At 43.3% G+C, this 27,030-nt stretch overlaps 1 pseudogene; it reads left to right on the top strand.

Annotated features, from left to right (window-relative positions):
* The window catches only part of LOC139029198 (uncharacterized), a 33,470-nt pseudogene extending 8,416 nt beyond the window's left edge, over positions 1-25,054 (top strand).
* The last annotated feature ends 1,976 nt before the right edge of the window (positions 25,055-27,030 follow it).

Genomic DNA, 27,030 nt, shown 5'->3' with positions numbered 1-27,030 from the left:
TAATGGAGTTTGATATGACTGAAAAAGAATGTCTCAGAGATTCATACCTGAACCACACCTTTATTTGCCAAGGGAGAGTACATGATCAGTGAATACATTTAATGTACAGGCTACAATGTGGGAATCTCATGTGTGGTAATATCTACAGTACATGTGTATATAGGACTTGCATCCTTGGCACAATAAAGTTATTATATTCTACTCTATCCATAGGCTTCATTAATGCCATTCAGACTTGAAGTTGATACAACTACGATAGCTGAGGTTCATAGATTGGTATGGATATTAGTTCAGAACCTAACGTTTTAGGGTCCATACACAGATCGACTACATACTGTATCTAGTTACACATCCATAGGCATACAGTTATTTTATCCTCCATTACACAATAAGCAAGTAAATAGTTAGCTAGCTATGTTACTTCAGCTGCATTGCAAGGCAAGCTTACACAATTGTACATTCAATTTGCAGTAAATGCTTTAGCTAGCTAGATTCTTTACATCCACTGTTTCACAAGAGACGACAGCCTGATTTGCTTGTTTTCTCCGGGGTCCCTAAAACATTAAACAACACAAATTACAAATTCATTCTCCTAACACTAGCTAGCGGGTTAATGTTAGCTAGTCAGATAACTTGCTAAATAGAGATTTTCATAAGTTAAATTTATGACAACATTTTTTGCACAAACGTTTGTCGTTAACTACGATATTCCTCTCAATTGTAAATGTTTTGCTTGACTCGTTATGACAACTTACATATGTTTTGTCAGCCATCTTTGTTGAAGAACGCCAAACGTCAAAATTCGTCATTGGAACCACTCGATCTGATTGGTCTTATAAAAATCTTGGGACCCAAATGCATAATGAGTGCTCTAACTCCCCCTTGTGGTGGTCTGGAGCAATGAAGCCGTGACGCTGGGTACCTCTAAGTCCAGTGGGGCAAGCTCGCAACTTTTAAAGGAGAAACCACTCACTCAATGATGCGCAGCTCACTCCCTGATGATGGCATATGTGCTCGTGCCAAAAGCCTCTCTCTCTCTCTCTCTCTCTCTCTCTCTCTCTCTCTCTCTCTCTCTCTCTCATTTTACTTTGTAAAACAATATTTGGAAGACAAGATGATCAAATATTTTGGTAGCCTACAGTTTACAGATTAGAGAGTACTCTTTTTAGCAGGAGCCATTTGCTTTCCAACCTGTGTTTTCCCACGATTGTATACTATTTGAAATATTGGGAAAGGCTAGTTTTGTCTGCATGCTGTTTTTTCACTGACAGATTTGCCTCTTGTTCCCGACTGTAGGCTATGCTTTGTTATTGGGCTACACTCCACAGCTAGACTATTTTTAAAAGAAGCTATTTATACTCTGTGGCAAAATTTGGGGCTTTCTCATGGTGTAGTAGGCTATTATTCAATCCAATTTATTTCTGAACAGACAGCAGTAACTCTACAACTTTGGCAAATGTATTTCAATTTATCAGGAGTGCTGCAGCTCCTCCAGAACCCTTTGCATGGTTTTATAAGGAAATGAATTATGAAGTGCAATACTGGAGAGATGAGAGTTGCAGGCTCATGTCTATCAGAGTAGAGAGAGGGAGAGAGAGATAATAGAAAGTGAATCTCCTTCTAGTTCTGTGAGAGATACAGGGGGGAGAATTAATGAAGAGGCAACTCAAATGAACTTTGATCGCGTTGATTAGAAGTTTTACATTTCAAAAAGTCACAACTATTTTTCATGCCACAAGAGGTAGCGGGTCAAATAGGTTCCGGAACGACAAAGTCCAAAACGGAGAGGTGATAGATCCTGTTCCGGCAGGATCCGGCTCAAATTATTTGTGCTACAGACAAGGGCTACAGTAGAATGAGTCTGTCAGCTAGAATAGGTCTCCTAGTGGACTCCTAATGGGCAGAGAGAGTAAAAACAAGACCCAAAGACAACTGTTGAATATGGAATATGACTATTCTTCAAAATAACATTTATGGCATTTAGAGCCTTCAGGGACTGTTGGACTAAACAAATCCTTAAATATGCAAACATTCAAAGAAAGAATGAGACACACATACTCGTGCGCACACACAAACACACAGTGGAGCTAAACTCATCCTTTCCAAACAGAAGATAAAACAGAGGGAATAGAGACATGATGACGACAGCGCAGAGCCCTCCCATCCCCTTCTCTGTGGGGGCTTGGAAACGCCAATGACCCGACAAGCATAGCCAACACAGAATGTGTGTGTGAGAGATCAAGTGTGTATTTGAATGTGTGTCTGAGGAGGTATATTCTGACCTACTGCCACACCCAAATGTCCTCTCCTTTCTAAACAAGAACACACAATCAAAAACACACCCATCCTTGTACCATCACTTGTGTTCAAAATGTGTTATAAAAATGGTTTACCGAAACCTAGCCAGTGTTTTACAGCTATAGGTAAATATACTGAGTGATTTATGCGTGTGAGTTATTAGCCCCGTTTAGCTATTCTGATTGTGCCCACATTTTAATTAAAATACACTTTGGGATCTGATTGTGATTAGATCTTCCAGACCACCTCTGGAGGTATTTGGATATCATTCAAGTGTAAACTAATCCGGATTATCAAATCATTTATATCATCATTATACTGTCCTCTAAAATCATTGACAGGTAGTACCATGACTTCTGGCATCAATAAGTGTCTTCAAATAAATACACACAGTGGGATGTGCCCTGTTTTTTTTTTTTTCTCTCCCTGTCCCTCTCCCTCTCCCTCTCCCCCTCCCTCTCTCTATCTCTATCTCCCCCCCTCTCCCCCCCTCTCCCCCTCTAGTGGATATGATTAAACACACTCGCATACAGTGTGACAGGATCACTGCCTGAAAATTTACATTTCCACACAAAAACACAGCCCCCAGCACACATACACACCAACTCGTACAGAAGAAAGACAAATTGATTCACTGTTGAGTAGAGAAGACAATGCAGAAATGTGAGCTGTGTATAAAACTCAGGGAGAATGCAGAGACAGAATAAACAGAATGGGGAAAAAATAATAAAAGGAAAGAAAGACAGGAAGAGACAGACATAGAGCAAGAGAGATAAGAGAGGGAGAAAGCAGAGAGTGCGAGAGATTCATAGGGAAAAGCACTAAAATAGAGAGGGAAAGAGAGACAGAGGAAGAAAGTTCACTCAATCCACAGAGAGAGAGGAAAAGCGAGAGAGAGACATGAGGTGTAGAGAGCTAGATGAAAGCTATAGTTAGGGCATGGAGCATAGACACCTATATTAATGATGTTGGTACTCTCAGCGAGATAAAAACTAAGGACACACACACACACACACCACTCAAAACTGACTTTATGAGCTGACAGTTACTCAGTACACATTCCCTACTGGCCTGCAAGTCTCTCACTAGCTCTCTATTCCGTATTTCTGTCTTTCTCATAGACACATCCACTACATGACCAAAAGTATGTGGACACCTACTCATCAAACATTTCATTCCAGAATCATGGGCATTAATATGGAGTTGGTCCCCCATTTGCTGCTATAACAACCTCCACTCTTCTGGGAAGGCCTTCCACTAGATGTTGGAACATTGCGTTCCAATTCATCCCATAAGTGTTTGATGGGGTTGAGGTCAGGGATCTGTGCAGGCCATTCAAGTTCTTCAACACTGATCTCAACAAACCATTTCTGTATGGACCTCGCTTTGGGCACGGGGGCATTGTCATGCTGAAACAGGAAAGGGCCTTCTCTAAACTGTTGCCACAAAATTGGAAGCACAGAATCATCTAGAATGTCATTGTATGGTGTAGCGTTAAGATTTCCGTTCACTGGAACTAAGGGCCCAAGCCCGAACCATGAAAAACAGCCCAAGACCATTATTCCTCCTCCACCAAACTTTACAGTTGGCACTATGCATTGGGGCAGGTAAGGTTCTCCTGGCATCCGCCAAACCCAGATTCGTCCGTCGGACAGCCAGATGGTGAAACGTGATTCATCACTCCAGAGAACGCGTTTCCACTGTTCAAATGGCAGCGAGCTTTACACCACTCCAGCTGGCGCTTGGCATTATGCAAGGTGATCTTACGCTTGTCTGTGGCTGCTCGGCCATGGAAACCCATTTCATGAAGCTCCCGACAAACAATTATTGTGCTGACGTTGCTTCCAGAGGCAGTTTGGAACTCGGTAGTGATTCTTGCAACCAAGGACAGACTTTTACGTGCTAGGTGCTTCACCACTCGGCGGTCCCGTTCTGCGAGCTTGTGTGGCCTAGCACTTCGCGGCTGAGCGGTTGTTGCTCCTAGGCGTTTCTACTTCACAATAACACCACTTACAGTTAACCGGGGCAGCTCTAGCAGGGCAGAAATGTGATGAACTGACTTGTTGAAAAGGTGGCATTCCATAACGGTGCCACATTGAAAGTCACTGAGCTCTTCAGTAAGGCCATTCTACTGGCAATGTTTGACTATGGAGACTGCATGGCCGTGTGCTCGATTCTATACACCTGTCAGCAACGGGTGTGGCTTAAATAGAAAAATCCACAAAATGGAATGGGGTGTCCACATACTTATATATATAGATATATACAGTTGAAGTTGGAAGTTTACATACACTTAGGTTGGAGTCATTAAAACTCGTGTTTCAACAACTTCACAAATGTCTTGTTAACAAACTATACTTTGTGCATGACACTTTGTGCATGAAACTCAGTGCCTCTTTGCTTGACATCATGGAAAATCAAAAGAAATCAGCTAAGACCTCAGAAAAAACATTTGTAGACCTCCACAAGTTTGGGTCATCCTTGGGAGCAATTTCCAAACGCCTGAAGGTACCACGCTCATCTGTACAAACAATAGTACACAAGTATAAACACCATGGGACCACGCAGCCGTCATACCGCTCAGGAAGGAGACGCGTTCTGTCTCCTAGTGACGAACGTACATTGGTGCGAAAAGTGCAAATCAATCCCAGAACAATAGCAAAGGACATTGTGAAGATGCTGAAGGAAACAGGTACAAAAGTATCTATATCCACAGTAAAACAAGTCCTATATCGACATAACCTGAAAGGCTGTTCAGCAAGGAAGAAGCCACAGCTCCAAAACCTCCATAAAAAAAAGACAGACTACGGTTTGCAACTGCACATGGGGACAAAGATCATACATTTTGGAGAAATGTACTCTGGTCTGATGAAACAAAAATAATGACCATCGTTATGTTTGGAGGAAAAAGGGGGGGCTTGCAAGCCGAAGAACCACATCCCAACCGTGAAGCACGGGGGTGGCAGCATCATTTTGTGGGGGTGCTTTGCTGCAGGAGGGACTGGTGCACTTCACAAAATAGATGGTATCATGAGAAGGAAAAGTATGTGGATATATTGAAGCAACATCTAAAAAAATCAGTCAGGAAGTTAAAGCTTGGTCGCAAATGGGTCTTCCAAATGGACAATGACTCCAAGCATACTTCCAAAGTGGCTTAAGGACAACAAAGTCAAGGTATTGGAGTGGCCATCACAAAGCCCTGACCTCAATCCTATAGAACATTTGTGGGCAGAACTGAAAAAGCATGTGTGAGCAAGGAGGCCTACAAACCTGACTCAGTTACACCAGCTCTGTCAGGAGGAATGGGTCACAATTCACCCAACTTATTGTGGGAAGCTTGTGGAAGGCTACCCGAAACGTTTGACCCAAGTTAAACCATTTAAAGGCAATGCTACCAAATACTAATTGAGTGTATGTAAACTTCTGACCCACTGGGAATGTGATGAAAGAAATAAAAGCTGAAATAAATAATTCTCTCTACTATTATTCTGACATTTCACATTCTTAAAATAAAGTGGTGATCCTAACTGACCTAAGACAGGGAAGTTTTACTAGGATTAAATGTCAGGAATTGTGAAAAACTGAGATTAAATGTTTTTGGCTAAGGTGTATGTAAATGTCCGACTTCAACTATATATATATATATATATATATATATAGTGTACTCATTAACATATGTACAAAAGAGGTTTATCTAATAACAAAACTTGCACACTCATTCTCACTCACTCCCTACCAGCAAATACTGGATGCCTGTGTGTTCATTATACAAACACTAAGGGGCAGAGTAGTCTCTATTAGAATAATATGCAGATAAACAGATCTCAGTGGGAGTGTGTTTGTCCTGATGACTTTGCGGTGCTCTGTGAATGTCAGCTAAGGATATGATATTCCATAATAGAATTTTATTCAAGCCATGGTTTAAAAACACCTTAAAGCACTTATTTGAAACAGAGAATAGTGTGTGTGCATGTACTTGTGTGTGCATGCGTGCGTGTGTGTGTGCGTGCGTGCATGCGTGTGTGTAGACATCAGTGCAGTATTTATGTGTGTGTTTGATACAGCGTTTTGTTTAAAAAACCTCCAGCTGTGAAATCGTTATGCAGATGTAGATGATTAAATGATCTGATTGTGATCAGATCTTCCTGACCAGCTCCGGAGGTAGTCAGAGACCAATTGTATCTGGATGTGAATCAATTGGAAACAGATCTGGATGGTCAAACCATTTAAATCATCATTAAACCGGCCAATACAATCCTTGACAGGTAGCACCATTGACTTACGACATCAATAACTGTCTTCAAATAAATATATTCATATTATCTTGAAAGAATGTCTATCAAAAATGTGCATACAGGGAGGCACCAGGAAATCTGGTCACAATGCAGAAACAGTGGCTGGACAAACCTTGATCAGATAGTGATTGGATCATATTGGTCAGATCACGAAACCCACGTTAGTGCAAGGTGTAAATGAGGCCTATTTGTTGTATAGAAATAAGGTTAGCCCAGACCGTAGACAACACGTCTTTCCTTTAAATCAGCCGTTTTCAAAGTCTGAGACAGTGGGCTGCCCTTCAGAGAACATCATGACAACTGCTTTAAAATTTGTTTTTTCCCCCATTCAGAAAACACTTTACTTCAGTCTATATGCACAAACAAACAAAAGGTACCTGTCATAGACAAAGATCTTCAGCAATAGCAGTACCACAAATTGACATTTGAGAAAAGACAAACTACAGTTATTATGATGAGAGATATGCTATCTCCCTCAAATCATATTTATATATGAGATATTTACTGTAATCTCATTTATTTATACGACATAGTTCAAAGTGGTTGTGGTGAGTTGAAAGCTGCTTGGCAAGAGAGGCTGTCCTCTCTCTGGCCTCTCTCCCTCTCCCTCCTTCTCTCTCTCCTTCACCAATTCTGTTGTTCAGTGGTGTTAAAATTCCAACACCATGCTCACACCCTGATACCTTTTTTATTTTTGAAATTTGTATTTCACCATTATTTAACCAGGTAGGCCAGTTGAGAACAAGCTCTCATTTACAACTGCGACCTGACCAAGATAAAGCAAAGCAGTGCGACAGAAACAACAACACAGAGTTACAAGTGGGATAATCAAAATAAAACAATATGGGGATGAGGTAGGTAGTTGGATGGGCTATTTACAGATGGGCTGTGTACAGCTGCAGCGATCAGTAAGCTGCTCAGATAGCTGATGCTTAAAGTTAGTGAGGGAGATATAAGTCTCCAACTTCAGCGATTTTTGCAATTCGTTCCAGTCATTGGCAGCAGAGAACTGGAAGGAAAGGCCGCCAAAGGAGGTGTTGGATTTGGGGATGACCAGTGAGATATACCTGCTGGAGCGCGTGCTACGAGTGGGTGTTGCTATGGTGACCAGTGAGCTGAGATAAGGCGGAGCTTTACCTAGCAAAGACTTATAGATGACCTGGAGCCAGTGGGTTTGGCGACGAATATGTAGCGAGGGCCAGCCGACGAGACCACAGAGGTCGCAGTGGTGGGTGGTATGTGGGGCTTTGGTGACAAAACGGATGGCACTGTGATAGACTGCATCCAGTTTGCCGAGTAGAGTGTTGGAGGCTATTTTGTAAATGACATCGATGAAGTCGAGGATCAGTAGGATAGTCAGTTTTACGAGGGTATGTTTGGCAGCGTGAGTGAAGGTTGCTTTGTTGGGAAATAGGAAGCCAATTCTAGATTTTGGATTGGAGATGTTTAATATGAGTCTGGAAGGAGGCCACGGAAGGAGTGGTGTATGGCGTTGAAGCTCGTTTTGGAGGTTTGTTAACAATGTCCAAAGAAGGGCCAGATGTATACAGAATGGTGTTGTCTGCGTAGAGGTGGATCAAGGAATCACCAGCAGCAAGAGCGACATCGTTGATATATACAGAGAAAAGAGTCGGCCCGAGAATTGAACCCTGTGGTGCCCCCATTGAGACTGACAGAGGTCCTGACAACAGGCCCTCCGATTTGACACACTGAACTCTGTCTGAGAGGTAGTTAGTGAACCAGGTGAGGCAATCATTTGAGAAACCAAGGCTGATGAGTCTGCCAATAAGAATACGGTGATTGACAGAGTCGAAAGCCTTGGCCAGGTTGATGAAGACGGCTGCACAGTACTGTCTTTTATCAATGGCGGCTATGATATCGTTTAGTACCTTGAGCGTGGCTGAGGTGCACCCGTGACCAGCTCAGAAACCGGATTGCACAGCGGAGAAGGTACGGTGGGATTCGAAATTGTCTGTGATTTGTTTGTTAACTTGGCTTTCAAAGACTTTAGAAAGGCAGGGCAGGATGGATATAGGTCTGTAACAGTTTGGGTCTAGAGTGTCACCCCCTTTGAAGAGGGGAATTGACTGTGGCAGTTTTCCTATCTTTAGGAATCTCAGACGATACAAAAGAGAGGTTGAACAGACTGGCAATAGGGGTTGCAACAATGGTGGCCGATCATTTTAGAGCGAGAGGGTTTTGCAGCTCTTTCAGAACATCAGCTATCTGGATTTGGGTGAAGGAGAAGCTGGGGAGGCTTGGACAAGTACTGCGGGGGGTGCGGAGCTGTTGGCCAGGGTTGGGGTAGCCAGGAGGAAAGCATGGACAGCCGTAGAGAAATGCCTATTGAAATTCTCGATTCATCAGTGGTGACAGTGTTTCCTAGCCTCAGTACAGTGGGCAGCTGGGAGGAGGTACTCTTATTCTCTATGGACTTTACAGTGTCCCAAAACATTTTGGAGTTAGAGGTACAGGATGCAAATTTCTGTTTGAAAAAGCTAGCCTTTGCTTTCCTAACTGCCTGTGTATATTGGTTCCTAACTTCCCTAAAAAGTTGCATATTGTGGGGGCTATTCGATGCTAGTGCAGTACGCCACAGGATGTTTTTGTGCTGGTCGAGGGCAGTCAGGTTTGGAGTGAACCAAGGGCTATATCTGTTCTTAGTTCAACATTTTTTGAAAGGGGCATGCTTATTTAAGATGGTGAGGAAATGTATTTTAAAGAACAACCAGGCATCCTCTACTGACGGGATGAGGTCAATATCCTTCCAGGATACCCGGGCCAGGTCGATTAGAAAGGCCTGCTCTCAGAAGTGTTTTAGGGAGCGTTTGACAGTGATGAGGGGTGGTCGTTTGACCGCGGACCCATAACGGATGCAGGCAATGAGGCAGTGATCACTGAGATCCTGGTTGAAGACAGCAGACGTGTATTTGGAAGGCAAGTTGGTCAGGATAATATGAGGGTGCCCATGTTTACGGATTTAGGGTTGTACCTGATGGGTTCCTTGATCATTTGTGTTAGATTGAGGGCATCTAGCTTAGATTGTAGGACGGCCGGGGTGTTAAGCATATCCCAGTTTAAATTAGCTCGAACTGTTTGGGCATAGACCTGGAAAGTATGACAGAACTTTTTAGGCTATCTCTGCAGTAGATTGCAACACCGCCCCCTTTGGCAGTTCTATTTAGACGGAAAATTTTGTAGTTGGGGATGGACATTTTTGGTAGCCTTCCTAAGCCAGGATTCAGACACAGCAAGGACATCAGGGTTGGCGGAGTGTGCAAAAGCAGTGAGTAAAACAAACTTAGGGAGGCGGCTTCTGATGTTAACATGCATGAAACCAAGGCTTTTAGGGTTACAGAAGTCAACAAATGAGAGCGCCTAGGGACAAACAGGGCCTGGGTTAACCTCTACATCACCCGAGGAACAAAGGAGGAGTAGGATGAGAGTATGGCTAAAGGCTATCAGAACTGGTCGTCTAGTGCGTTGGGAACAGAGAATAAAAGGAGCAGATTTCTGGGCGTGGTAGGATAGATTCAGGGCATAATGTACAGACAGGGGTATGGTAGGGTGCGGGTACAGTGGAGGTAAACCTAGGCATTGAGTGACGATGAGAGAGGTTGCATCTTTGGAGGCACTAGTTATGCTAGGTGAGGTCAACGCATGTGTGGGAGGTGAGATAAAAGAGCTATCAGAGGCATGTCGAGTGGGACTAGGGGCTCCGCAGTAAAATAAAACAGTGATAACTACCATAAACAACAGTATACAAGGCATATTGACATTAGAGAGAGACATAGAGCGAGGCATAAAGCAAACACAAGTGTTGATTGGGAGAGCTAGCTAAGACAACAACGGGTTAGACAACAACAGCTAATCAGCTAAGACAACAACAACAGGTAAAATGGCGATGACTAGGCAGAGAGGGTCCGGTCCGTTAACTACACACAGGGCTTGAGTTCGAGGCTGGGGCCGACAGATAAACAAAATAAACAAAATGGAGTACTGTGATTAATGAACAGTCCAGCAGGCATCAGCTATGTAGCCAAGTGATCATAGGGTCCAGTGAACAGCAATAGATGACACAGGGAAGCCGTTAGGTAGTCGTTACTACACTAGCCGGGAGATGCGCCTGTCTCGAGACTAACTGGTGCTAGCTTCGGGACAAGGGCGTCACCGACATCCGGCAAAGGCCGGTTGAGGGCACATCGGACGTAATTACGTCGTCAGACCAGTCGTGATGGATCGGCTGGGCTCCGTGTGTGAGGGATGGTTTTGTTCTCTTTTAGCATAAATATATGCCTTATAGAGGTGGGACATGTTAATCACAAAACGTGGCGTGACTGCAGAAAAGCTGTTGTTAATCTAGGGTGTCGACTGTGTAAACCACAAGGTTGAGACAAGATGGAAAAATGCTGAATAACAAGAAAACAGGAATTGAGGAATGTGTAGAAACCAACAAATCAGTTCAATCTTCACAAACAACATTCTGGACATTTGAATCCTGAGTGCTGTGTCTGGGCACCACCGATAGGCTAGCAAGTCTAAACCACGCTAAGCCTCTACTGTGACAGGTCAACTCTGAAGTTGGAAATACCACTGACACAGTATAAAAGAAGATGTCTGTACAATTTCAGTCAGTTCTCTGCTTTACCCTGCGTGGTGATACAGTGAACCCGTATATACGAAAATTGCATTTGCCATTCATTGTTTGCGGTAATTAAACATAATTAAAGAAAGTTAGCAGACCTTGCTTTTTATTTATCCTGATACCAGATTTGAACTGACGCAAATCTCTTTCACGTGTCGACAAAGGGTCCAGGCCAAATTGGCAAAAGAGGTATTGTAGCTGGAGTAATTTAGTTTGCTAACCGGGAGATGCACCTGGCTCGAGGCTAACTGGTGCTAGCTTCGGGCCAAGGGCATTAGCCACTATAGCCACTCCGGTGCTTCTGGTGCAAAGGTCCAGAGCTTATGGCAGGAATCTGGTGATGTAGTGGCTTCTAGTCGTGTTAGTATAGAGCCCGGGAGGCATCAGCTGTGTAGCCGAGTGATCATAGGGTCCACCGAGCAGGCCGGGAGATGGGCCTGGCTCAAGGCTAGCTTCGGGGCTGGGCCACTCGGTAGCAGCTAGCTAGTTACAATGATCCGGAGTTATGGTCCAGAGCTTACGGCAGGAATCTGGTGATGTAGTGGAGAAAAGCAGTCCGATATGCTCAGGGCTGATATCACGCTGTGCAGACTGGCAGGTATTATCCAGGCTAAATGGGCTGGTGTCTGAGCTAAAGGTAAAGGCCGCTAGCAGTGGCTAACAATGACTAAATAGCTAGTAGCTAATTAGCTTGTTAGCCTCTGATGGCTAGCTTCTGATGGAGGTTCTAGCTATAACGTCTAAAAATAGAGAGCACTCTCTCCGCTCCTCTCCTCTCCCCCACCCCCCCCTCTCCTCTGTCCCTCCATCCCTCCATGGAGGGATGAATAGCAGAGGAGAGAGAGGGGGGAGAGGAGAGGAGCGGAGAGAGTGCTCTTATTGACAAATTAACCTCTACACCTCTTTCCTCTCCCCTTTTCTCTTTCCTTTTCCCACCTGTTCTCCTTGAATAATTGTCTCCTCTCATCTGTCCTTCACCTATTCTTCTCCTCTAATCTCCACCTTCTCTATCATTCTCCTCCCCCCTTTTCATTCCCTGATAGAGGTGTATTGTCTTTAGCCTAAGAGTTGATTGCAGTGCCACACACCCAAGCACACCCCCATACATTCACACACACACACACACACACACACACACACACAACACACCACACACACACACACACACACACACACACCACACACACACACACACACACACACCACACACACACACACACACACACACACACAACACACACACACACACACACACGCGCACACACACGCACACACACACACACCTGGATCAGTCAGAAGAATCAGAAAGAAGACAGACGGTCAGAGAAAGCAGAGAAGACAGACATAACCTCCTACATTAAATATTACCACTACTGCAATACACAGGGTAGGGGAGTAACGGATTACATGTCATTTGTTACATGTAAGGGATTATAAAAAAAACGGTACCTGTAATCCGTTAGGTTAGCAGCAAAAATATTGTAATCAGACTACAGATACTTTTGAAAAACTAGATGATTACTTCGAGGATTACTTTTAAATTCAGAAAGGATGTTTGTGAAAAAAATCTTTGACACTTCTCTGTTTTCTCAATGACATTCAAATCAGCATTGAAAAAAGGCGCAAGTTTTAAGTTTGTTCCATCTGAGCGAGTCTGACCACAAGTCAGAGACCACTATGATGACACACCAAATGTGTTTGGTGGATCGCGGGAAAGTGCAGGAATAGGCTTTTGTAGGCTACAGTCCAAGCTATGTCTTCCAATGGTGCGACTGCTGTCGGAATCCAAAGATTATTCAATTTGAATAAACGCTTGGAGGTAAGGATGACAGCAGTGGTGTAGTCTACGGAAATAGGGATATCACTTATTATTGATATCTACATGTCGCATTGAGGTGAACCGCACTGCTGCTCTCATTTAGCTATTTGCGCCTTACGGATTGTGGTTGTTGTGGACGGCTGTTCACAAATCTAAATGTGCATTTGAATCCAATAATGGTTGAATTCAAGAAGTTTAAGCTGCCTATCAGTCATTGTTTTTGAAACCAGTGGACAGCGAGTGAAAAATGCGCTTGGGCAACAGCTGCATAGTGCGGATACCAGCCCATGGAATAAAAGTGGGGCTTTTATTGCTCAATTTAATTAATGCTTTTATATAAAAGAAATCCATAGGCCTAATGGACACATGCTCAAACTCGCACACTTTTGCTAGACTTAAAGGGGCAATATGTAGTTGCTATATCCATTTTTGCACTTATAAATATATATACACTGCTCAAAGAAATAAAGGGAACACTTAAACAACACAATGTAACTCCAAGTCAATCACACTTCTGTGAAATCAAACTGTCCACTTAGGAAGCAACACTGATTGACAATAAATTTCACATGCTGTTGTATTGCAAATGAATAGACAAAAGGTGAAATTATAGGCAATTAGCAAGACACCCCCAATAAAGGAGTGATTCTGCAGTGGTGACCACAGACAACTTCTCAGTTCCTATGCTTCCTGGCTGATGTTTTGGTCACTTTTGAATGCTGGCGGTGCTCTCACTCTAGTGGTAGCATGAGACGGAGTCTCACAGACCGGCTCTCACAGACCTGTTAGTTTTTCTTTAAGAAGCCCTCCTGTTCTCCACTCATTACCTGTATTAACTGCACTTGTTTGAACTCGTTACCTGTATAAAAGACACCTGTCCACACATTCAATCAAACAGACTTCAACCTCTCCACAATAGCCAAGACCAGAGAGCTGTGTAAGGACATCAGGGATACAATTGTAGACCTGCACAAGGCTGGGATGGGCTACAGGACAATAGGTAAGCAGCTTGGTGAGAAGGCAACAACTGTTGGTGCAATTATTAGAACATGGAAGAAGTTCAAGATGACGGTCAATCACCCTCGGTCTGGGGCTCCATGCAAGATCTCACCTCGTGGGGCATCAATGATCATGAGGAAGGTGAGGGATCAGCCCAGAACTACACGGCAGGACCTGGTCAATGACCTGAAGAGAGCTGGGACCACAGTCTCAAAGAAAACCATTAGTAACACACTACGCCGTCATGGATTTAAATCCTGCAGCGCACGCAAGGTCCCCCTGCTCAAGCCAGCGCAAGTCCAGGCCCGTCTGAAGTTTGCCAATGACCATCTGGATGATCCAGAGAGGAATGGGAGAAGGTCATGTGGTCTGATGAGACAAAAATAGAGCTTTTTGGTCTAAAGTCCACTCGCCGTGTTTGGAGGAAGAAGAAGGATGAGTACAACCCCAAGAACACCATCCCAACCGTGAAGCATGAGGTGGAAACATCATTCTTGGGGATGCTTTTCTGCAAAGGGGACAGGACGACTGCACCGTATTGAGGGGAGGATGGATGGGGCCATGTATCGCGAGATCTTGGCCAACAACCTCCTTCCCTCAGTAAGAGCATTGAGATGGGTCGTGGCTGGGTCTTCCAGCATGACAACGACCCGAAACACACAGCCAGGGCAACTAAGGAGTGGCTCCGTAAGAAGCATCTCAAGGCCTGGAGTGGCCTAGCCAGTCTCCAGACCTGAACCCAATAGAAAATCTTTGGAGGGAGCTGAATGTCCGTATTGCCCAGCGACAGCCCCGAAACCTGAAGGATCTGGAGAAGGTCTGTATGGAGGAGGGGGCCAAAATCCCTGCTGCAGTGTGTGCAAACCTGGTCAAGAACTACGGGAAACGTATGATCTCTGTAATTGCAAACAAAGGTTTTCCGTACCCAAATATTACAGACCTCTACATGCTTTGTAAGTAGGAAAACCTGCAAAATCGGCAGTGTATCAAATACTTGTTCTCCCCACTGTATATCCATTGATTAATGAAGGATATAACTTATAAATGCCTCATGAGCTTTAGTTCAACTGTCACATAATGAGTCCAATCCGTCCTCAATGACAACAAAATCATAAACAACAGAGTAGGGCTGGCTAATAAGTCCTTAGTTTTGGGGTTATGCTCAGGTAAAACTATTTGGCTGATCTATACTTCCATATTTCCAAGTCCTATGTAACGGCTGTTGGAAGGAGAGGACCAAGGTGCAGCGTGATACGTGTCCATATTTATTTAATAAACACTAAAATAACACAGAGAACGACCGAAACAGTTCTGGCTGGTGCAGACACACAACAGAAAACAACTACCCACAATCACCAGGTGGGAAAAGGCTACCTAAGTATGGTTCTCAATCAGAGACAACGATAGACAGCTGCCTCTGATTGGGAACCATACCAGGCCAAACACATAGAAATAGAAAGCACATAAAATGCCCACCCCAACTCACGCCCTGACCAAACCAAAATAGAGACATAAAAAAGGAACTAAGGTCAGGGAGTGACATCCTATTCTTGAAGATCAAAGAGTATAACATTTATTGGAATGACTGGAATTCTGATAGACTTTTGTTTCTAATGCAAAGATATAATTTAATTGTATTATTATATGTTGTAGAAAGCGATGGGTTAGAAGAAGCCTACATAACCAACCCATAAAGTAAAATTTAACATCCATACATGGCCAGCAACTTTAACATGGATTTATCCTGCAATAGATGTTGTTCAATTGGTAAGATAATGTTTGTCTTCTTCTAATGCCTCTTAAGGTGAAAGTAATCTAAAAGTAACTGAATGTAATCAGATTACGTTACTGAGTTTGGGTAATTATTATTTAAAAAAATGTATTTAACATTTAACGAGGCAAGTCAGTTAAGAACAAATTCTTATTTACAATGAAGGCCTACACCGGCCACACCCAGACGACACTGGGCCAATTGTGCGTCGCCCTATGGGACTCCCAATCACGGCCGGTTGTGATACAGCCTGGAATCGAACCAGGGTGTCTGTAGTGACACCTCAAGTCCTGAAGCCTTAGACCGCTGCGCCACTCGGGAGCCCTATCCAAAAGTTACGTCACTGATTACAATTTTGGACAGGTAACTAGTAACTGTAAAGGATTACATTTAGAAAGTAACCTACCCAAGCCTGGCAATACTATAGCAATGATGATAGTTCAAATCAAATCAAATCACATTTTATTAGTCACATGCGCCAAATACAGTGAAATGCTTACCTACGAGCCCCTAACTGACAGTGCAGCTAAAAAAAATACGGATAAGATGAAGAGATAAAAGTAACAATTAAGGAGGAGCAGTAAAAAATAACAATATATACAGGGGGGTGCCGGTACAGAGTCAATGTGCGGGGGCACCGGTTAGTCGAGGTAGTACGTACATGTAGGTAGAGTTAATTAAAGTGACGACGATTGATGGTAATGACAACGATTGAATCTGAACACCATACTATAGCAATCTTAATCTCAACCCCAACCCCGTATACACCATTCAATGAAACATGCATGTTCCAAACTGACAGAACCCACACGTTGAGTCAAGGACACCATACATAAATAAGTAATGAACTCTAAAGCTTATGGAATCATATATGTATAGGAATGAAAATCTGTTCTGTATGTGTTATTCTGATGTGCACTTTAAATATGTATCATACAAATATGTTTTAAACTGTACTTCTAAATATATATAAGCATAAATGGCATAACGGAGCCATAGTTGTAGATTCTGAATCATTTTCTTCTTGTGAGTGTCAATATTTTGTCTGCATTGTTCTTATCTCTTCTGTTTAACACAAATTAAAACTATGTGTTGCATGACAATATAGATTCAGATTGTAATAGCATGTCAGGCAACATGTCCACATACAGTGGAATGTCCTTGATCTATTCTGTATTTTGACTCTCCTGCCTACAGTACCTACCAAACAGTAAAACATTGGCTGTGTACCTTCTGACAACTCTGTCAAGGTGCTTCACCTTGATAGAGAGAGAGCGAGAGAGACAGAGAGAGAAACAGAGAGAGAGTGAGAGAGAGAGCTGGGTGGTCGGGAGGTAGGTCTACTGTGAGTAAAAACACCCTGTGTCATCCCTCTCTAGATAGAGAGAGGTCTTTCATGTGGAAAGAGTGAATGTGTGTGTGTGTGTGTGTGTGTGCTTGTTTGTGTGTGTGTGTGATAGGTGAACACATCTCCCTCCCCTCCTGCTGTTTTCTCACCTTCAGTTCACTCCCCTGCCTCCTTGTGAGACCCAAACGAGACACAGATGAGACGAGAAAAGACGAGAGAAGACAACAGGAGACATGACTCTAACGCTCCATATCTAATAATACTACTGTCTTCGAAAGCCACGTCATCCTGAGAGCAACACATTGTTTACACGAACACAGACAGACAGACGGACGAACAAACATCACTCCAAAACACTCCTCCATGAGAATACATTCAGCGAGAGAGGGGGGGGGGGGGGGCAGAGAGAAAGAGACAGAGCGTAACGGAAGACAGACGAATGTGTGCTGCCTGTGAGAGCGAGACATGACTCCTGACAAACAAATGACAGAACCACAGCAGACATGGTGATGAACATGAAGTCTGAAAAGAGGGGCAGAACTCAAGACTTGTTCATTATCACATGCAACGGAAAAAGTCTTAATGGGAGTTTCTTATTGGACAAGAAACGATGGTTTCTTATTGGACAAGTTCAGGTTCTCTCCTGGTTCTCTCCAGTTTTCTTCCGTTTGGTGCCTAATGAACACGGCGCTGTTTATCTTTAAGCCCATCAGTGTTATGAGCTTTGAGACTAAATGAAAACCTCTTTACAAACAATAAGTAAAGTTAAGCTGTGTCAATATGCCACTAACAGAATGTGTAAGGGCAGTGTGCAATATCTATTATGTATGTGGCTATACGAGACATGTAAATGTGTATGACATGGGTAACCTGCAATGTATGTATTATGTTGAGTGTTTAATGTTATGTACAGTGTTTATTTTGATTGCAGTAGTATTGTAGTATTTTGTCTAAGACTATTTTCCTGTCCTGTCATACCCTGTCCTGTCCTAATCCATTATTATTTTATAATCATCGTTTTATATGGCTCTGCAGTGCAATGCCTCTGCAGAATGGTTTGTTGTCAAGATACTGTATACAGGCACACTGTGCTTTCAGAAACTATTCAGACCCCTTGACTTTTTCCATGTTTTGTTACGTTACAGCCTTATTCTAAAATTGATTAAGTAAAACATTTCGCTCATTAATCTACACACAATACCCCATAATGACAAAGCGAAAACAGTTTATTTGAAATTTTTGCAAATTCTGCAGCAATACGCCATCCCATCTGGTTTGCGCTTAGTGGGATTATCATTTGTTTTCAACAGGACAATGACCCAACACACCTCCAGGATGTGTAAGGGCTATTTGACCAAGAAGGAGAGTGATGGAGTGCTGCATCAGATGACCTGGCCTCCACAATCACCCGACCTCAACCCAATTAAGATGGTTTGGACTGAGTTGGACCACAGAGTGAAGGAAAAGCAGCCAACAAGTGCTCACCATATGTGGGAACTCCTTCAAGACTGTTGGAAAGCATTCCAGGTGAAGCTGGTTGAGAGAATGCCAAGAGTGTGCAAAGCTGTCATCAAGGCAAAGGGTGGCTACTTTGAAGAATCTAAAATCTAAAATATATTTTGATTTGTTACTAAGTGATTCCATATGTGTTATTTCATAGTTTTGATGTCTTCACTATTATTCTACAATGTAGAAAATAGTAAAATAAAGGAAAAACTCTGGAATGAGTAGGTGTTACCAAACTTTTGATTGGTACTGTACATCTCAGATATGTGGAGTGAGGAATCATGCAGGTTATTTTCCTGGCATTTCTATCTGCAAGATTTGGTATGTTACACATTTTTGACTGGAACCCTGGTCTCAGCACTCACTGGCATTCAAATCAACAATGTGAACATTTTCAGATAGATTACAAATCTATTGAATATTCAGATGCATGTATGGGAGTTAAATAATGAAGTCATGAGTGACTTGGTGTAGGAGGAGAGAAATGATAAGGAGCTAACAAGTGTCTTATTCAGAAACTTGATGATTCATTGCTCTCTCTCTCTCCTCACTGTTTGTTTATTTTACATTGTATTCTCTTCCCCTTTCTCTATCTTTCCATCTCCCTTTCTGCCATTTACTTCACTCTCCCTCTCTCTCTCTCCCTCTCTCTCTCAGCCGCTCTCCCTCATATAACTTCAACTCCCCCTCCCGCTCTCTCTCTGCAGTACTCAGTAGGGGACATAGTGAGAGTGTTTCAAGGTCATCTCTCTCCAAGGTCTCGTCTCGTCTCACTAGCTCACTGGAGTAGACAAGCAATTCCCACAGGGTAGTCACACACACATTTAGTGGCCCACACACACATACATAAACTCAGGCGCACATATGCACACACACCACACAACACACACACACACACCCACACACACACACAAACACAACACACACACACACACACACACCACACAACAACACACACACACACACACACACACACACACACACAACAAGCATGCACGCAAGGGACGCAGGCACGCACACACACAAAGAATGTGTTTGTGTAAGTGTGTGTGTGTTTCTTTGTTCTGAAGTTGCTGCTTCTGCAGGCCACACACGCACGCACATACACAGGTTAATCTTGGCTACTAACCCAAAGTTAATACAATGTTAATGGAAAAGATAGACAGGAATGAGGCAAGTATGTGTGTGTGTGTGTGTGCATGTTTTTGTGCGTGTGTGTTTGTGTGTGTGTGTGTACTTTATGTGAATAGAGAGATCCCTCCGGCGTTTAATAGCTATAGTTAGACTAGATTTATTCACTGATTAGAAAATGTATGATTTATCAATATACTACAAAAAATGTCCATGACATCATGAACTAGTCATTATGTTGAAAAGTGAATGGGAATGATTGTTATGTACAGCCTTTGTCAGTCTCTAGGGGTGTACACTTCGGCTGTCCCCATAGGAGGACCCTTTGTAGAAGCATTTTGGTCATAGTAGAACCGTTCCACATGGAACCAAAAGGGGTTCTATGTGGAACCAAAAAAGTGTTCTCCTTTTTTGTAAGAGTGTAGTACACTGTATATAGAGACACTGGAATAGCTCCCCAAAAAAGCCTGGTGATACAGTATATGACAAACTTTTGTGTAAATGAAACCAGCAGGAGGTTGGTTTGCCCATACACACTATGCGCAGCAGCTCCCAGTCACACAGTGCCAACAGCTGGTGGAACTTGAGGAGGGTGGCATCTATTCTCTCTCCTAAATGCCTAGTGAGTGTCAGTCACACAACTACAGGTGTGTGTATGTGTGTGTGTGTGTTTCTAAGCACAAGCTCATAAATTCTCAATGGGAAAGTAGAGGGGGGGTGAGTGATGTCTATGACAGATCTAAGGCTGCATAGGCCATGGGAGATATAGAGAGGCAGGGACAGATGTTCATTAAGCCTACATTGAAATGATCTCTCTCGCACACGAACCCACACACACACACACACACACCTCCTCACCCTCTCCTCCCTTATCCACACATCTCCTTATGTGCATGCTTAATTTTATCTCTCACTTCTTTCTCCTCTCTGCCCCTTTCCCTGTTCTTCTTTACTTTCCATCAACTCATCTCTTTCTCTGTTATCCTATCCTCCCCTCTCTCCTCCCATTCTCCTCTCCTTCCCTAACCATTCTCCTCTCCTTCCATAACCATTCTCCTCTCCTTGTGTACACTTTGTCTCTTTTCCCTTTTCTCATCTCTTCCTCCCTGTCAGACTGCTGTTAATAGGATTTGTGTGTGTGTGTGTGTGTGTGTGTGTGTGTGTGTGTGTGTGTGTGTGTGTGTGTGTGTGTGTGTGTGTGTGTGTGTGTGTGTGTGTGTGTGTGTGTGTGTGTGTGTGTGTGTGTGTGTGTGTGTGTGTGTGTGTGTGTGTGTGTGTGAGAGGTGTGTGTGTCAATGATGGATGAAGGTGATGTTTCACATAGGGATGTAATGATTCACCGATATGCCTCTGTCCCCGGTTCAAATGTTTAAGATATGAGTGCATCGGTCTGCAGGACCACAAACCAATCCAAATGCAGGATGCATCGGTCAGAAAATGTATTCAAACGTTAAGAATTGGAGGTTCACAATTGTTTTTTGCTCAAGGTACTTTCTTTCTACTTTCCAAAAATACCTCTCATCTTTTGTGACAACTGATGCGCCCTTACCTTCAGTGTCGAACTAAGCATGTAATTGTCTTGACAGTCATTGATCTACAAGTCATTTTGCCCAACCCCAGGCAATATCAGTAGCCTAGTCAATCTGCACGCTGTGTGCAGCTTTGGGCACTGACCAAGGAGAGGTAGGCCTATTCCTGATCTGGCACATCTGCAGGTCACTTTCAGCATTCAAATGTATGTAAAATGGCTAGCGCAATATTAGGCGTTATTAGCTAAGTGACAATAAGTGCAATTTGCTAAAAGCAAACAATCCCCCCCTCTAACTGATAGTGGGGAGGTAGATGCCCAGTGTCCCTTATGTTACCCAAGATGGTAACAATTTATTTGGATAGCCCTTACCATGGACAACCCTTATCCTAACCCTAACCTATAGCCTATCCCTTATTCTGAACCTTACCCTAACCCTAAGCCTAATCAACCCCTTTGTTGATATACTGAACAAAAATATAAATGCATTATGCAACAATAAAGTTCATATGAAGAAATGTGTCAATTTAAATAAATTCATTAGGCCCTAATCTATGGATTTCATATGACTGGGAATACAGATATGCATCCGTTGGTCACAGATACCTTAAGGATCTCGTCACGGTATTTCTGTGTATTCAAATTGCCATCGATAAAATGCAATTGTGTTCATTGACCGTAGCTTATGTATGCCCATACCATAACCCCACCGCCACCATGGGGCACTCTGTGCACAACGTTGACATAGGCAAACCGCTCACCCCCCACAAGACGCCATACACATGGCTTGCGGTTATGAGGCAAATTCTCTAAAACAATGTTGGGGGCGGCTTATGGTAGAGAAATGAACCTTCAATTATTTGGCAACAGCTCTGGTGGACATTCCTGCCGTAAGCAGGCCAATTTCACGCTCCCTCAAAACTTGAGACAACTGTGGCATTGTGTTGTTTGTCAAAACTGCAGATTTTAGAAATCTGACACAGCGGTTGCATTAAGGAGAAGTGGATCTAAAATTCCATGCATAACAGTTGTATCTTTTAGCAATGTTTATTATGAGTATTTCTGTAAATTGATGTGGCTCCAAATCACCAGATGTTTTGGAACTACTGAACATAATGTGCCAATGTAAACTCAGATTTTTGGATATAAATATGAACTTTACCAAACAAAACATACATGTATTGTGTAACATGAAGTCCTATGAGTGTCATCTGATGAAGATCATCAAAGGTTAGTGATTCATTTTATCTCTATTTCTGCTTTTTGTGACTCCTCTCTTTGGCTGGAAAAATGGCTGTGTTTTTCTGGCTCTGACCTAACATAATCGTTTGGTGTGCTTTCGTCGTAAAGCTTTTTTGAAATTGGGCACTGTGGCTGGATTTACAACAAGTGTATCTTTAAAATGGTGTAAAATACTTGTATGTTTGAGGAATTTTAATTATGGGATTTCTGTTGTTTTGAATTTGGCGCCCTGCAGTTTCACGAGGGGGGACGCTACCATCCCACATACCCTAGAGAGGTTTTAAGATTAGGCATTAACTCTGAATGGTTACGGTAAGGGTTAAGGTTTGGGATAGGCTTAAAACAAAAATATCAAAAACAACTAACTATCACTGAATTCAAACATGCAAACATCTCCCGACATTCTCAGACATTCTCAAATGCTGACTTGTATCACAGTTGACCTGCCTGTATTTTTCACCACTTCCAGCTTTATCTGGTCTCCCGTCCAGGGACCGACCAGGACCGGCCCTGCTTAGCTTCAGAGGCAAAAGAGTAGTGGGATGCAGGGTGCTATGTTGCTGGAATGAATGTGCCAAAATGTTCAACTGAAAAAAAGGAAACAAAAGCAAAGGCCAGGGTTACTTAGGGAAAATTGCAGCAAAGACAGAGGCGTTTTATTTAATCGCGTTTTCGAGAAAAAAAAGGAAAGTTTTTTTTTTGCATCCATTTAGAATTCATTTGTTCTCGCATTTCAAAACTTTTTCCTTGTAATATTTTGTTTTGTTATCAGTACTTTTAGGTTCATGATTTTCTTTCAATATCATCAATTTTTTGTTGCAATATTAAGAATTTTGTTCTCGGCTTCAGAAGTTTTGCTTGATATTAATGGCACAAAAGTAACTCACTCCTAGATTTGGGGACTGTGAAGAGACCCCTGTTGGCATTTCTGGTGGGGTAACTATGTCTGTCAGAGCTATTCGCCTTATTCTGGAACGTCACAGTGATCGCGGCGAGGTAGTTGCAACTGTGTTTCTATTTCCGGCAACATTCGCGCGACACTAGCGCATGCAAAAGTGGTACTTTTAGTTGAGAGCTTGATAGTTTTACACTGACAGAACCTCACAAAATCCTAAAATCAATCAACATGACAAGCATACGTCCAGTACGAGGCTGTCACAATAGTTTTTACAACAGCAATGTTTTGAACATCAACCTCTACGTCTATCTGAATGTACCTGTGGAGCCCGATACGACCTGCATCCACCTCCTAAAGACGCAGAGTCTTTGCGGCTCTGGCTCAAAGCGTTGAACCTAAAGAAACGTCCCTTTGTGTGCTCCTACCACTTCTTTGACAAGAAGCCTACAGTGGAGCATCCTTACCCAGAAAAATGGTTTGGCTACGATGCTCCACTCGTGAAGAAGCATCGGGTGTTGGTCAGGCAGTTATCAGTGACAGGTAAGCCAAACGCTTGAGCAGTTTGCCCGCTCTCATTTTGTGTCTCCCTCTCCCTTCTTCTTGTATCTAAGCACAGTCTCATAATAACACAATTTATTTCCTCTACAACTCAATAAAAAAATCCCATTTTATATATACTTAATTATTATGATTATTAAATATTATTAGGAGCGTCAATGCAGTATGGTGTTTTATTGTGAACGAAGCACTCTGTCAACTGCATACAGGCTTGTCTCTTGCTGCCTTTTCTACCCTGGCGGAACATCTTCTACCACTCTACAAAGGCAGCTTTCAGTTAAACCTGACAGACCACCTCCTGATGACACTGATGAAGCTGAAACTCAACTTGCTGCAGCAGTACCTAGCAGAAAGGTTTGGTGTTTCCAAGAGTATTGTCAGTCTAGTGATTAGTTATTGGATTGACATGATGGAAGAGAATCTGAGGGAGTACATTCCATGGCTGCCAAGGGAGACCATTCATGCTACAATGCCACAATGTTTTAAGGACCACTACCCAGGAACAACCTGCATTATTGACTGTTCAGAAACTGCTTTACAGAAGTGCAAGAATCTGGATTCAAGGGGGGAGTCATTCAGCCATTACTACACCTTGAACACTATCAAGTACCTGGTGGCCATTGCACCTTGTGATCCAGTGATGTTCATCTCCTCAGCATATGGAGGTATATATAACATCAGATTCTGGGTTCCTGGAGTACCTCTGTCCAGGTGATGAGGTCATGGCTGACCGGGGCTTCACAATCTGTGATCTGCTACAGGAGGGGAAGGTCAAATGAACAATTCCAGCCTTCACAAAAAGAGCCACACAGCTGTCAGAGGAGGACACCACATGTACAAGACGGATAGCTAACTTGAGGGTTCATGTGGAACCTGTAATTCAAAGGCTCAAATGGTTTAGAATCATCTCACAGACAGTGCCAATCAACCTCTCATCTAAAATTAACAAAATACTTATAATTTATGCTGCCCTGTGTAACCTGCGTGGTGATATCATTCATGAAGATGCTGAATGAACTGACCAATCAAATGCCATTCACAGGGTCGATTTCCCAATATGAATTAAAGATGTGTCAAAAGTTACGTTAAATATTCCAATTAATTCTATAACATGGACTTAATTATTTGTTTTGCATACTCATTAATATTAATATTAATAAAAAACAAAGCCATAAAAACAATTTCCACAATACTGTGACTGTTGATGCATTAAGTCAGGCTTTTTAACTGAAAAACAATTTGTTAATAGTAACTGCAAACAGGAGAGATATCTGAATACATACTTCTACAGAGCTGCATATTGTCACGTTCTGACCTTTATTTCCTTTGTTTTGTCTTTATTTAGTATGGTCAGGGCGTGAGTTGGGGTGGGCAGTCTATGTTTGTATTTCTATGTTTTGCTATTTCTGTGTTTGGCCTGAAATGGTTCTCAATCAGAGGCAGCTGTCAATCGTTGTCCCTGATTGGGAACCACATTTAGGTAGCCTGTGTTGTGTTGGGTTTTGTGGGTGGTTGTTTTCAGTCTTTGTGTGTCTGCACCAGATAGAACTGTTTCGGTTGTCACTTTTGTTGTTTTGTATTTTGAGTGTTCACCTTTATTAAAACAAGATGAACAATTACCACGCTGCGCATTGGTCCTCCGATCCTTCTAACTCATCCTCCTCAGATGAGGACGATGACAGCCGTTACAGAACCACCCACCAAGAAAGGACCAAGCAGCGTGGTAACAGGCAGCAGCAACAGGAGCGGCAGCGATATATGGAGAGATGGACTTGGGAGGAAATACTGGACGGCAAGGGACCCTGGGCACAGGCTGGTGAGTATCGCCGCCCCAAAGCTGAGCTGGAGGCAGCGAAAGCGGAGAGGCGGTGGTATGAGGAGGCTGCACGAAAGCGCGGCTGGAAGCCAGAGAGGCAGCCCCAAAAATTTCTTGTGGGGGGAGGAACACGGGGAGTGGTGTTAAGCCAGGTATGAGACCTGAGCCAACTCCCCGTGCATACCGTGGAGAGCGTCGTACCGGGCAGGCATCGTGTTATGCGGTAGAGCGCACGGTGTCCCCTGTGCGTGTGCATAGCCCGGTGCGGTACATTCCAGTACCTCGTATCGGCCGGGCTAGAGTGGGCATCGAGCCAGGTGCCATGAAGCCGGCTCAGCGCATCTGGTCTCCAGTGCGTCTCCTCGGGCCGGTGTACATGGCACCAGCCCTACGCATGGTGTCCCCGGTTCGCCAGCACAGCCCAGTGTGTCTGCACCAGACAGAACTGTTTCGGTTGTCACTTTTGTTGTTTTGTATTTTGAGTGTTCACCTTTATTAAAACAAGATGAACAATTACCACGCTGCGCATTGGTCCTCCGATCCTTCTATCTTATCCTCCTCAGACGAGGAAGACGACAGCCGTTACACATATATTTGTGACAATCTGCCTGCCTGATGCTCCACAACAATAAATGGCAGCATGTGTGTAAAGTAGAATGCCTTCAACCTCAGGAGAGGCTCTGCACAGAACTGTGCATCATAGGGAACAGGGATCATAACTTGCTGGGACGGAGTCCAGATGAGCACCTTACATTCTCCCAGTCCTGTGCAAAACATACCAATTTGCATCGGCATGTAGTAGCTACGTGGCCCATGTGGTTGCAGTTGGGGTGTGCCCTCCACCTCCTTCACATCACAGGCTTTCCCACTGAAGACATCATCCAGAGAATCACAGCCAGTCCCCATGACAGGACACCTGATCTCCAACAGCTCCTTTGGAGTTCAGCACTCCGTCATGGCTTGCTTTCAACACTGACAACAGTGCCTCTGTGGTCCACAAAGTATCCACAGTCTTCCAGCCACTCATTGTCTTTCCCTTAGTGTGTGGCTGCATTCCCTCGGAACCTGAGATACAGATGCTCTTGGAGAAACTTTCCAGGGTTGGTGGATTTCCTGACAGGGACCTTCTTGGCTGAGCTTGCAGTTACTCAAAGCTTCCTTGAGTCATGCCACACG

The sequence above is a fragment of the Salvelinus sp. IW2-2015 genome, linkage group LG18, assembly GCF_002910315.2.
Source record: "Salvelinus sp. IW2-2015 linkage group LG18, ASM291031v2, whole genome shotgun sequence".
In the NCBI taxonomy this organism is placed as follows: Eukaryota; Metazoa; Chordata; class Actinopteri; order Salmoniformes; family Salmonidae; genus Salvelinus; species Salvelinus sp. IW2-2015.
The sequence above is the reverse complement of the archived record's forward strand: the minus strand, read 5'-3'. Positions and strand labels throughout refer to the sequence as shown.